This window comes from Taeniopygia guttata, chromosome W (assembly GCF_048771995.1).
Source record: "Taeniopygia guttata chromosome W, bTaeGut7.mat, whole genome shotgun sequence".
NCBI lineage: Eukaryota > Metazoa > Chordata > Aves > Passeriformes > Estrildidae > Taeniopygia > Taeniopygia guttata.
In genome coordinates this window covers 26,651,014-26,661,970 of record NC_133064.1, presented here as the reverse complement: position 1 = coordinate 26,661,970, position 10,957 = coordinate 26,651,014, and the positions used below count along the sequence as shown (strand labels likewise).

Sequence of the window (10,957 nt, the reverse complement as noted above, 5' to 3'; positions counted from 1 at the left end):
GAGGGGCCCGCATGGCATGCCCATCCCCCTCCCTCCGTGCTTTGTCTTCCAACGACCCCCTTCACCCTACAGCCAACCCCTCCCACTCCAGAGACTTCTCCACCCACCCCTCCCCTCCACCCCCTTCTGGCACCTCCCCTAATGAATCATTCATCAGTCCTCCCTCCGACCTCGCCCCTAGGGGTGAGGTAACACCAGCCACACCCCGTAGCCCTGGTCCTGCCTCCGCCCTCGGTTCCCGTGACCCGCCCTCTGGTTCCCACGCCTTGGTTCCCGAGGGGGGGGGGGCGGGGGATGAGGGGGGGGAGGGGGGAAGCCGCGACCTGCCGCAACCCCCGCTTGCCTTTTCTGCCGCACCAGTCACCTACACCCCGCGGCAGAGGGGCAGACCCCTGGCACAGTGGACCCCTATCCCACAGGCTGTAATTAGAGATGTTTGCAAAGCCCAAAAAGACTTTGGTCGGGAAAGTGAATACTTTAGGGGACTTTTAAAAGTCACACTTTCGTCCAACGAGTACGTCCCTGCTGACGTGCACGCTCTGTTTTTGTGTGTGCTTACTCAAGCTGAGTTTTTGGTATGGGAGTCCGCATGGAGGCGGGAGGTATGGGATGCATTACCCCAACTTTGGGCAAAAGCCGAGACCTCCTCCGACACCTATGGAGGGATGCTAACCATTGATCATCTGTGCAGGATGGGGGATTGGGAGGTGGCAACAACACAGGCTGAAAAGATTCCAAGAGGGGCATTGGCAGCAACTGCCAACACGGCAGAAAAAGCATTTTTTAAGTTAAAACCCCGTGGTCCTGTTGTTAACTGTTTTTCTATAAAGCAGGAGACACAGGAATCTTTCGTTAGTTTCAGAGACAGGTTGTACAGGGCAGCTGAATCGCAGGTGCCAGAGGAGGGATTGAAGCAAGGCATGGTGAAGCAGATCGCCCTGCAGAACGCCAACGAGGCCTGCCGACAGGCAATGCTGAGCCTGCCCCTCGACCCAGAGCCTACGCTCCAAGACATGCTGGACGTGTGCGCTCGAAGGGTCACCCTGCCATCAAAGGACCCTCAGGGGACACCCCAAACGCCATCACAGAGAGTCTTCTTCGCTGAAGCCCACACGCCATCCGTGGCTCCAGCTCCTTCACGCCGCTTCACTGAGCCACCACCCAAAGGTTACCATCCAGGACGGCCCTGCAACCTCTGCAACAAGAAAGGACACTGGGCATCTCACTGCCCCCTCAAAGAGGACTTCTTGCGTTTTAAAAACCAGCAGCAGGGGAAAAGTGCCTTCAACTCAGGGGGACATTCAAAAAACTAATTTCCCAGCGCAGTCCCTCCCTGCGTGAGGACACAAATTTGGTGGGAAACATAACATCAGGGGGCAGGAGGGACAACACATTAACATACCCACCTGAGGACAATAACTATAATACCAAACATGACATTATTGGAGTGCACAATAGGGGAACGAGAGCTGGTGAACCAGCCTGCGTGGGGGGAGTCGGGAATTTCATCTCGCAGGCATGGCTTGTTCGGGACCCCGACCATCCCAGGCCCATCCTTAACACCCAGTCCAACTTCTCTCCATACAGGTTGGCCCTAACCGAACCCCTACTGCTCAGGGACAGCAATTGGTACTTTGTCACAGTGGACACACAGGACCCAGGGACCTGGAGGAAACTCCACAGTAAGTACATCGTCCTTGGGGACACAAAATACACGCCACTCAATATCACTATCGCACCCAATTTAACATCGGCAAACCCTAAACATCTGGTGCTGTGGCTGCACTGTGCTCACCCGCCAGTCTACCTTCCCAAAGGGCAAATCATCGCCCAGGCCATAGCTGCATCTGGGGCCCCCGTCTACCCAGAAGATCTATGGATGAAAACCGCAAAGGAGATCTACGAGGTGTGTCAGGCCCAGGTAATTGGGAAGGATAGACCTAAAATTGAGTGTTACATGTGGAATGGAGGTGAGCACAAGTGGCTTAACGGCCTCTTGGACACAGGGGCAGACGTCACAGTCATTCCCTCACGGGATTGGCCGTCGCATTGGGAGTTGCAGGACGTGGCTGGACACATTCAAGGTGTTGGAGGGGCACAATTGGCAAAACAATCTAAAAACATCATCAAATTTGAGGGGCCAAACAGACAAACAGCTTACCTGCGTCCGTTTGTTCTGGATTACACAGAGCCCTTGTGGGGAAGGGACCTGATGGCCCAGTGGGGGGTCACATTGACCATTCCTACCCCCCAGGTTTTTCGGGCAGCGGTCACTGAGGAGCGTCCTACCCAAAAGTTGAATTGGCTTTCTGATGTTCCGATCTGGGTAGAGCAGTGGCCGCTCAATAAACAAAAATTAAAAGCGCTCCAAAAGCTCGTGGCAGAGCAACTTGCCAAGGGACATATCCAAGAAACAACATCTCCTTGGAATTCCCCCGTCTTTGTCCTGAAACAACCAGGCAAAGACGAATGGCGGCTGCTCCACGACCTCCGTGGAATCAACAATGTGATCGAAAATATGGGTCCACTCCAACCAGGGATGCCGTCCCCCACAATGTTACCCAAAGCATGGGAATTGGCTGTGATTGACATCAAAAATTGCTTCTTTCATATCCCCCTCCACCCGGAAGACGCACCGCGTTTTGCCTTCTCGGTTCCGTCCCTTAACCGAGAAGCCCCAATGGAGCGGTACCATTGGCGAGTGTTGCCACAGGGCCTCAAATGCTCGCCCACCATCTGCCAGCGGTACGTAGCTTCATTGCTGACCCCAGTCCGTACAGCCACCGAGGGCGTGATCATCCAGCATTATATGGATGACATCTTGATTTGTGCTCCCAATGACGATCTCCTTACACACGCGCTTAACCTGACAACCGATGCGTTGGTTGCTGCAGGGTTCAAGCTGCGAGAGGATAAGATTCAAAAGATGCCACCCTGGAAGTACCTGGGTTTGGAAATTACCAAGCTGACTATTACTCCGCAAAAATTGGCCATCAAAACCAAAATTCAGACCCTAGCAGACGTCCAGCAGCTGTGCGGTTCTTTGAACTGGGTGAGGCCATGGTTGGGCATCACAAACAGAGACCTAGCCCCTCTTTTCGATTTATTGAAAGGGGGGGAGGAGCCGAGTTCTCCCAGGGAACTCACCCCAGAGGCCCACGCAGCTTTGATTAGGGTCCAGGAGACAATGTCTGCCAGACAGGCCCACCGGTACGATCCGGACCTGCCTTTTAAATTCATCATATTGGGCAGGCTTCCGCACCTCCATGGTGTGATATTTCAATGGACAGACACCCCAGGGAAGGGCAAGGGCCAGGACCAAAGGGACCCACTCTCCATCATAGAATGGGTCTTCCTAAGTCACCATCGGTCCAAGAGAATGACAAGGCCACAGGTGTTAGTAGCAGAACTGATCCGCAAGGCAAGAGCACGGATCCGAGAGCTAGCTGGATGTGACTTTGAATGCATTCACATTCCCATCAAATTGGAATCAGGCCAATTCACCAAGGCCATGCTAGAACATCTGTTACAGGAAAATGAATCCCTGCAGTTCTCTCTAGACAGCTACACAGGCAAAATTTCAGTTTTGAGACCAGCCCACAAAATTTTTGAATCAGAAATTCAATTCGCATTGTCCATCAAACGAATTCAGAGCAAAAAGCCACTCAAAGCCTTGACAGTTTTTACAGACGCGTCTGGGAGTTCTCACAAGTCTGTGATAACTTGGAAAGACCCCCAGACGCAGCAGTGGGAGACAGACATTGTGGAGGTGGAAGGCTCCCCTCAAATAGCTGAGTTGGCTGCTGTCGTCAGGGCCTTTGAGCGATTCTCTGAACCTTTTAATTTGGTAACCGATTCGGCATATGTAGCTGGCGTAGTGTCTAGAGCGCAGGATGCTGTACTGCAGGGTGTGTCCAACGAAGCCCTGCACAAGTTGCTCTCGAAACTGATTAAGCTAGTCTCCCACTGAGAGCAACCCTTTTACGTGATGTATATCAGGTCACATACCAACTTACCAGGGTTTTTGGCCGAGGGTAATCGGCGTGCCAGTTCTCTCGCTGCCGCCCCGGCTCAAGTAGCACTGCTCCCAGATAAGTTCCAGCAGGCTAAGATCAGCCACCAATTTTACCACCAGAATGCGCCCGGCCTGGTCCGGCAGTTCCACCTTACTCGTGACCAAGCCAGAGCCATTGTGGCCACCTGCCCATCCTGCAAGTCACTCCCCCTACCATCGGTGAGCTCAGGGGCAAACCCTAGGGGTCTGAAGTCCTGCAAGGTATGGCAGATGGATGTTACTCACATCCATTCCTTTGGGAGGATGAAGTACGTCCATGTCTCTGTAGACACTTTCTCTGGGGCAGTCTTTGCTTCTGCCCACGCAGGGGAGAAAGCCAAAGACATTGAAAAGCATTTGATACAGGCCTTCGCTATGCTGGGCGTCCCAAAACTGATAAAAACAGACAATGCCCCCGGGTACACATCCAAAGGATTTGCCAGCTTCCTGCAGCAATGGGGAATAGAGCACAAAACTGGCATCGCATATTCCCCGACAGGTCAAGCCGTGGTAGAGCGGACTCATCAGAGTCTCAAACGCATGCTGAAACAACAAACACCAACTATGAAGGTTGAGTCCCCCCAAGTTCGGCTCGCGCGTGCCCTCTTTACACTGAACTTCCTGAACTGTTCTTTTGAAAACCTCAACCCGCCAATCACCAGGCACTTTGGCAACCACGAGCTGAGCAAGGTTAGGGAAAAACCACCAGTGATCGTCAAAAATCCAGAGACTTGGCAGCTGGAAGGGCCCCATGAGTTAGTCACCTGGGGACGGGGATACGCTTGCGTGTCCACGCCCTCAGGCCTGAGATGGGTCCCGTCCAAGTTTGTCCGGCCATATGTCCCCAAACACCAGACTGATAAGAAACAAGATCCTCAGGTGAAGCATGCAGCCCTCCGCAGACGGAGAAAGTCTCCTCCCTTCCTTTTTGATTCAGCACCTTCTCTTTCAGAGCCTTCCCTTTCACCATCCAGTTCCCTAGACTCACTCTTCCTTTTTGATTTAAACCTCCCCTCCCTAGAATGCTGATGAATGTTCCAGTTTTTTTTCAGATGTAAGCTTCATCCCTCTCGCAAGTGACTGGCTGAGGTCGCTTTGAAGGATGAAGTCTCACAAGTTAAATCCAATCCATTTCAGAGACAAGACTTATGTTGCTGTTAACATTCATGATTCTTATTATAAGTTTTAGCAATATTAAAAGGTTTAAAGGTCATCAATTCCACCATGCACATCGACCGCCCAGACTTCACTGCCCCATCAGAGCTGACACCGCTCAACGCAGACAGCCAGAAAAGAACCGAGCAGAATACCCAGAGGACATCGGATTCAACGATGGGGAACAGGACTGTAAAATCTCCCATTTAAGTTATTTTTCATTCTTTTCTTTTGAAAAACAGAAGAGGGAGTTGTGGAATTGTGTTATTATATGTTTTATTATGTATAAGTTCATTCCATGTGCCCCCCCCCGCGCTCTGTAGCGACCCCCCGGGTTTTCCCATCTCCCCCCGTGGTTTGCCTTCCCGGGAAAGTGCCAAGTCCCTGTGTTTACATCCCGCAGACCATCTGTCAGTCACGCGGCGGGGTCAGGAGACAACCTGGGACCCTCCACCTGTCCATCTCCCATTGGATGTACCCCTGCACCCCACTGTCCCCAGACCCCCCGTGGCGTTATCTCATTGGCCGCCCCGGGTTTCCCCTGTTCAGTACTTAACCCACGGGCTGGGGACGCCCCACGCTTTTTCTCCCGCCCGGCCTCTGCGCGCTGCCGCCCCGCAACCACCGCCGCGGCTTTTTCTCCCGCCCGGCCCCTGACTGCCGCAGCCGCCACCGCCGAACCGGCAAGGCGGCACGAACAAACTTCAGCTCGGCACGCTGCAGCCTTTTCGGTTTTTGCTTTCCCAACCAAGCCACAACAAACCGGGATTCTGCCCGCGGGAGAAAAAGTGTCTCTCCTTTAATTCGCCGCGGGACTAGCCGCACTCCCAGACCCACGCAGCACCGGCCGACGCCTGCGAGGGTTCGCCAGAAAACATGGAAATTGCCCGCGTTCTCCTCCCGCCATGAAGCTAGCTGGGACAAAGGGGGGACAAGAGAGCACTAAGGCATATAACCACTTAAGCTGGCAAGCTTAGGTTTCTGTTTTATATTTGAAAGCAGATACAAAATTTCTCATGTGGTAGAGAATTCTGGTTTAAATTTTGAATAATGAGACATGTCCTTAAAATCTGTTTAATTATTTTGGGTAATAATGTCAAGCATTTCGGTATTTTGGTTTGTATAACTGTGTGGTAGCTGTGATGTTTTAATCAGATCTTGAATTTTTTTGACTTGTCATTTAAGCCTTTCATAGTTTGTAGATGTCAAAGCTTTTTTTTTTTTTTTTTTTTTTTTACCTATTAATGGGATGATGTCTGGACTATAATTTGATTATAATTTATGTAATTTTTTTTTTTCTTCTTTTGCTAGGAAACACTGCATTACATGACTGTGCAGAATCTGGAAGTTGAGAGATTATGAAGATGCTTCTCAAGTATTGTGCTAAGATGGAAAAGGATGGCTATGGAATGACTCCTCTTCTGTCAGCCAGTGTGACAGGCCACACAAATATTGTGGACTTCCTGACCCAACATGAACAGACTAGTAAGATAGAATGTATAAATGCTCTGGAACTTCTAGGAGCAACATTTGTGGACAAAAAGAGAGATCTGCTTTGTGCTTTGAAATACTGGAAGCAAGCTATGGAAATGAGATACAATGATAGGATTAGTATCCTGAACAGACCTGTACCACAAACGCTAATTATGGCCTATGATTATGCTAAAGAAGTAAACAGCTTCGAAGAGCTAGAAAATCTTATTGCAGATCCTGATGAGATGAGAATGCAAGCACTATTAATTAGAGAACGTATTCTTGGTCCCTCTCACCCAGATACATCCTACTATATTAGGTACAGAGGTGCTGTCTATGCAGACTCTGGAAACTTTAAACGATGCATCAACTTATGGAAATATGCTTTGGACATGCAGCAGAGCAATCTAGATCCACTGAGCCCTATGACAGACAGCAGTTTGCTATCATTTGCTGAACTCTTCTCTTTCATGCTGCAGGACAAGGCAAAAGGCCTGCTAGGCGCTACTGTCACATTTGATGATCTAATGGGTATACTATGCAAAAGTGTTCTTGAAATAGAGCGGGCCATGAAACAAATCCAGTGTCCTCCTGATCCAATACAGCTAAACAAAGCACTTTCTATCATTTTGCATTTAATTTGCTTGTTGGAAAAAGTACCTTGCACCTCAGAACAGGAGCATTTTAAGAAACAGACTATATATAAGTTTCTTAAGCTTCAGCCTAGAGGGAAGAATAACTTCAGTCCACTTCATCTTGCTGTTGACAAGAATACTACATGTGTGGGTCGCTACCCAGTTTGTAAATTCCCCTCTCTACAAGTTACTGCTATCCTGGTGGAATGTGGTGCTAATATAAATGTCAGAGACTCTGATAACAACAGTCCTTTACATATTGCTGCACTGAACAACCATCTAGGAATAATGAATTTTCTTATCGAGTCAGGTTCACACTTTGATGCCACAAACTTTCATAAACAAACTGCTAGAGATCTACTGGATGAGAAAAAGATAGCAAAAAACTTAATCCATCCTATAAATCATACTACATTGTAATGTCTTGCTGCTTGTTTTATAGTGAATCATAACATATGCTATGCAGGGCACATCCCTGAAAAGCTAGAGAAATTTGTTTTGCTTCATAGATAATAGTGTGCAGGCACAGAGTGCTGTTGTTGAAGCATAGCTTAGTGACAATGTTTTTCTTGTGCACTGTTGCAATATATCAGTATTCCTTTAGTTTGCTCCATCTTGCTCTCATTTTCTAAAGCGATGTTAGAATTGCATCTGCAGAGTTGGTTAACCAATATTTGAATATGCCATACGTTATATTTTGTGGATTATTTAGAAATATAGTGCTATATTTAGACTCTTAAAATTGTTTGCCATTGGTTTGTCTATTCTGGTCCTTTTTTCCTGTCAGGTGTTTAGGACTGAGTTGAATATTTTCCACTGATTTCTTTTTACTACAACTGTTGTGTGGATTTTATACAGTTGGAGGGTAATCTTTTTTTGGTTTTGCTTGAGCATTTCTACTTTTACTCTGTTCTTTTTCTATGGACTTGTTAACATTTGCAACTACCATAAGTGCTTTTTATCTTCTCTATGCACTGACTTAAATGTGACTGTGATGAACAATTCTATGCAGCAGTTGGCCAATTTCAAAATAAATGCCCATTTTGATTTGCAGTTTTGTTTGGAGTGCTTTTTGAGCATGCTGCCTTCATAGCATTACAAATTGTGGACCTACATATCTATAGTAAAATGCGGTGAACCTCGGATCAAGGGAAGAAATTATGATGTCTGGCTCCAGATCAGAAGGCTGAAGGATAGCTTTATTAAAACTATACTATATTACATTAATATACTATTTAAAGAGATTCTGTAGTATTCTACATACTTACTTCTTACTTACCTAACAAACTCGTGACTCTCTGCTGAGAGTCTGAGACACAGCTGGATCCGAGTGGTCATTGAACCCAAACAACCTTCGCCAGAATCCAATCAAGCAATCACTTCAGATAAAAAATCTCCATTCCACATGGGGAAAACAAAGGAGCAGAGATAAAGATTGTTTTCTTTTCTTCTCTCTGTGCTTCTCCAAGAAATCCTGAGAGACAGAATTATGTCTCTCTGTTGAGAGAATGTGAATGTCACACATATCACCTTTCTGAACTGGGGTTTAACTTTTTTATTCTAGCTGTAACTGATTGTCCTAGGGTGATGTTATGGTGTTTGTATCTCCAATCCTGTGTTCTGTTTACGTTTGATATTATGTTCTGTGCTTTCAGAACTGACTCTGAAAGTGAAGGTTTGTTTTGCCTTGTTATCAGCCAGTTCACCTCCCCCCATGGTCTGCTGTCTAGAAAAGGCTAGTGCTGGCTGGCTTGCTTGCTTTGCTTGCTTGCTTGGCTTGCTTGCTTGGCTTGCTTGCTTTGCTTGCTTCTGCTTTCGCCTTTGCTTCCTAGTTAGTTTAGCTAAGCAGTCCAATTCTTTCCCTGGACTGTTTCTTTTCCTTTCCTCTTCCTGAATACCATCCAACCTGCTCCGGACTGGGACCTGGGAAACACCGAGGAGCACCGAGATCCTGCATTTTGGTCATCTGCAGCAACCATCCCCAGTGCTGGAGAGCAATCCCCCAGCGCCCAGACCCGGGCAACCACTCCCAGGAAAGACTTTCTGGATTTGTTCATCTCGTCAGAGTGGTGAAAGAGTTTTGTTGTCATCTGGTGTTGTTAATTTTCTCTTTGGTGCTGGGGGGTGCTTTGTTCGTTGAATAAACAGGTTCTTTTCCACTTCTCTCAGAGGAAATTTTTTCCCGAACCAGGTGGGTGGGGAGGGGCCGTGGGGGTTTGTTTTCTGGGGGCTCCTTCCAGAGGGTTTTCCCCAAATTTGCCCTAAACTAGGACACTGATGTTGCTTTCCTGATGATCCTCTGGAAGTCAGTGCCAAGTTTGGGAGAAAAAATGTCTCTTGTTCTCATGTTAATCCACTTGAACTTTTAATCTGATAATTGTTCTCTCACATCATGCAGTTAGGGAAAGAGTACTCATCATGTACAACTGACAGCTTCCCTTTTGCACTAATGTCTTGCTTGTGTTGGTTATGTGACTAGATATAAAGCTTGTTCAAAGTTGAACCAGAAACTTAATTATATATTTTATCTATTTCTCATTAGAGTGTATGCCATAGTTTAAATTTACAAATCAACTTCTTTAGCTACAAAAGAAACTAAAGCACGTTGGTGGTGTGATTCTTATCAGTCCAGAAATATAGGTATCACCAGTATCATTATAACATAGGAAATAGCTGTATGGCAGAGTACTAGAAATTCTATAGCAGTGTCTTCTCTTCTTAATTTTAAATATGTTTATAAATGCATGTTTTTTCCATCTCTTATTATGTCAGCTGTACTTAAGAAAAAGCAGTTTGTTGTGTGAATATATAGGTCCTAATTTAACTTTCCTATTTTTATAATATTTGCATAATAGCTTAACTTTTACAGCTGAAAGGGCTCTTTTGTTTTGCAAAGAATCTATAAAAGAATTTCATAAAGGAGAATGAGATTCGGGTATTTAATATAATTCAGCACATTACTGTTGATCAGTAGTAGAATTTATTATGGCACATAAGCCATGCGAATGTCTAAGTGAAATTGATTTGTGTTGAGTAGAATATAGTTTACCTGCAAATTTAGTATTCCAGCATACTGAATATTGTTGACTTGGTGTTTCATTTCAGTGATGGGCAGTAAATGGGTTTCCTGCTCCAGAAACTCAACAAGTTGATTTAGGCTTTTATTGGTGATAGAGGTGTTTAAAAGCCAAAATAAGTAGATAAAAAGAAAAATTATTTAGGAGATTTTTTAAAAAAAATTCATGTTGGAGTATTTTTCTTTTGTGATTTAAATTGACAAAGACTGTCTTGAGAGTATAAAAGAGTATATATATTAAAAAAGTTCATCCTCGCTTCTTGGCTGTTTTGTGTTTTCTCTTAGTATTCAGTGTGGAGGCAACAAGTTTAGCCATTCTTGGGGAGAATATTTTAATACTTTTAAATAAAGATATGTTGAAAGTAATGCTGTTTGTATATTGCCACTTTTAAACTCTTATTTTGAAACCACTTTCATGTGTTTGTTTCATGATATACCTATACTGTATTAAATTCTGTGTATAAGAAAATCCTATTTGTTTCTCTTGCAAATCTGCAGCAGTAAACTTGTATTAAATTGGCTGATTTTTTTTTTTCTGATTTGCAATGATTAAACTACATTGCA

The 10,957-nt window shown here is 46.0% G+C and overlaps 1 pseudogene; it reads left to right on the top strand.

The window, feature by feature from the left end:
• The first annotated feature begins 589 nt into the window (after positions 1-589).
• LOC116806912 (protein fem-1 homolog C-like) lies at positions 590-7,830 on the top strand (annotated as a pseudogene).
• The last annotated feature ends 3,127 nt before the right edge of the window (positions 7,831-10,957 follow it).